The sequence below is a fragment of the Sapajus apella genome, unplaced genomic scaffold, assembly GCF_009761245.1.
Source record: "Sapajus apella isolate SASKATOON/1434 unplaced genomic scaffold, GSC_monkey_1.0 scaffold1647, whole genome shotgun sequence".
In the NCBI taxonomy this organism is placed as follows: domain Eukaryota; kingdom Metazoa; phylum Chordata; class Mammalia; order Primates; family Cebidae; genus Sapajus; species Sapajus apella.
In genome coordinates, this window is record NW_022438573.1 from 10497 (window position 1) to 13615 (window position 3119).

At 43.8% G+C, this 3119-nt stretch overlaps 1 non-coding gene across 1 annotated transcript; it reads left to right on the top strand.

Annotated features, from left to right (window-relative positions):
- The first annotated feature begins 1631 nt into the window (after positions 1–1631).
- LOC116546907 lies at positions 1632–1739 on the top strand. The gene has a single exon (XR_004266880.1). It is a non-coding gene; the product is annotated as a U6 spliceosomal RNA (small nuclear RNA).
- The last annotated feature ends 1380 nt before the right edge of the window (positions 1740–3119 follow it).

Genomic DNA, 3119 nt, shown 5'->3' on the forward strand with positions numbered 1-3119 from the left:
GTAGAGACAGAGTTTCGCCATGTTGGCCAGGCTGGTCTTGAACTCCCGCCTCAGGTGATCTGCCCGCCTCGGCCTCCCAAAGTGCTGGGATTACAGGCATGAGCCACTATACGTGGCCTGAAAAGGAGTATTATATGTCACCATGGCTTCCCACTTAAAATCAATATAAAAACTGTAGCATCTCTGCTGGTTAAGAATTAAATACAAGAAGCATTACTGGTATAACAATATTGGTATGATGCCTTTTTAAATCACGTGCTGCAGATAACTGAGTAAATGCAGCTATTGCTCTACCAATGCAATGCACAAAAGGATCGCCAGGACACTTTACTGGGCCTCAAGAGCCTCTCGTTGTCGTTCTTCCTCATTCCTCCCAAGCTTACTTGTTGCAGGTAGAAAATCAAGAGGCAGCTACTCGGGAGGCAGGGGAATCACTTGAACCCGGGAGGCGGAGGTTGCAGTGAGCTGAGATCGTGTCATTGCCCTCCAGCCTGGGCAACAAGAGTGAGACTAGAAAAGAAAAAGAAAAAACAAGAGGCAGCCACCTAAATAACGCAATGGGATAGGAGGGTGTGGGGTCAGGGCCATTTAGCCTGAGCTGCCCCACCTGCCTAAGATAATTGCATTTGAAGGGATCCTTGAAATAGTTAAATACACAGATTTTGAAGAAGAATTTAAGTGATTTCCAACGTGGGACTATGGCTGCTTCTCCAATTTCCCTACCCAAGGGAATGAGACTGGACTATTACTGACAACGCCTGAACTCAAAACCACAGTAGTGCCTGCTTCTCCGTGGTTTCAGTTACTCAAGTCAACAGCAGCACGAATATATTAAATGGAATATTCCAGAAATAAACAATTCGTAAGTTTTACATTGCACTCCAGTAAGTAGTGTGATGAGTTCTGCTGTCCTGCTGTGTCTTGCCCAGAATGTGAATCCTCCCTTTGACCAGCGTATCTACATTGTAGAGTCCCTGTCCCTTCCCTCTGGCCACTTAGTAGCCCTCTGGGTGATAAGGTGTCGAATATCTCAGAGCTTCTGCTCCAGTAACCCTTATTTTACTTCATAATGGCTGTAAAGCGCAAGAGTAGTGAGGCCAGCAATTCAAAAATGCTGGAGAGGGCCTGTAATCCCAGCACTGTGGGAAGCTGAGGTGGGCGGATCACCTGAGGTCAGGAGTTCGAGACCAGCCTGACCAACATAGCAAAACCCCTTCTCTACTAAAAATACAAAAATTAGCTGGGTATGGTGTCATGGGCCTGTAATCCCAGCTACAGGCAGGAAAATCACTTGAACCAGGGAGGTAGAGGTTGCAGTGAGCCTAGATCGCACCCCTGCACTCCAGCCTAGGTGACTGAGCAAGACTCCATCATTTAAAAAAAAAAAAAAAAAAAAAAGTCAAAGAGAAGCCGGAAGTGCTTCTTCTAAATGAAAAGGTGAAATTCTCAACTTAAGAGGAAACCATCATATTTTGAGGTTGCTAAGATCTGCAGTAAGAAGGAATCTTGTACCCCTGAGATAATGAAGAAAGAAAAAGAAATTCATGCTAAGTTTTGTTGTTGCATCTCAAACTGCAAAGCTCACAACAACAGTGTGTGATAAGTGCTCAGTTAAGAAAAAATAAACTCGTGTTCTCTTCGGCAGCACATATACTAAAAAAATTGGAACGATACAGAGAAGATTAGCATGGCCCCTGCGCAAGGCTGACACTCAAATTCGTGAAGCGTTCCATATTTTTAAAAATTTTTTTTAAAAAAAGAAAAAAGAAAAAAAACACCATTAAAATGTGGGGGTGGAAGTCATAACTAGAAATGTGTTCCACCTGATGGTGATGAGGTTCGGTACTACGGGCAGTTTCAGGCTCTGAACGTATCCCCTGTGGATAAGGGAGCAGGAGGGCTACACTAGTCCCTGTTCAGCAATCAGTTGTAGAGATGTCTCTAGAACTCCTCCAACCAAGGCGAAGCTCCACCCGAAGCACCAAGAACCATAAAACTGGTATGTCTGATCTGCTTTTGTTTTTGTTTTCGTTTTATTTTATTTATTTATTTTTTTGAAACGGAGTCTTGCTCTGTCACCCAGGCTGGAGTGCAGTGGCACGATCTCGGCTCACTGCAATCTCCGCCTCCTGAGTTCATGCAATTCTCCTGCCTCAGTCTCCCGAGTAGCTGGGACTACAGGTGTGCACCACCATGCCCGGCTATTGTTTTCATTTTAGAGACAGAATCTCACCCTGTCACGCAGGCTGGAGTGCAGTAGCAAGATCACAGCTCATTGCAGCCTGAAACTCCTGGGCTTAAGAGATCCTTCTGCCTTGGTCTCCCAAGTAGTTAGGACCACAGGCATGCACCACCACACCTGGCTAATTTTTAATATTTTTTGTAGAGAGTGGGTCTTGCTTTTGTTACCCAGCCTGTGATCTATTTATTAAAATATGTTACTAGATGTTAGAGCTACATCTCCTACTACGCTGGCTAGTAAGCATAAATAAAATATTCACTAAGTATAATTAAGTATTCATTTAGTGAAATAACAGAGTAGGATTTAAGAACTAGGTGCTGACCTAATCTGTACTCACTATGTAAGATATTACATGGGATCAGATCCTTAGCAAATGTCTTTAGATTGATCCACAGTAGGCCAACAGTATATATATATATATTTTAAAACCTGTTCAAAGTTTTAGACAACTAGGGCCAGGCCCAGTGGCTCATGCCTTTACTCCCGGAACTTTGGGAGGCCGAGGTGGGTGGATCACCTGAGGTCAGGAGTTCAAGACCAGCTTGGCCAACATGGTGAAACCCATCTCAACTAAAAATGCAAAAATTAGCCAGGTATTGTGGCGCATGCCTGTAATCCCAGCTAGTTGGGAGGCTGAGGCAAGAGAACTGCTTGAACCTGGGAGGCGGAGGTTGCAGTGAGCTGAGATCATACCACTGCACTCCAGCCTGGACGACAGAGTGAGACTCTGTCTTAAAACAACAACAAAAAAACCTAGATCTTAAAAAGTTAAAATATAACTTTCTTGAGAGTCATGATTATATTTAGCAACTTTAATCATTGCCACTGAAATCTTGGCTTTAGTTTTAAGCAACCAATATAAAAGCTATGGCGTTGG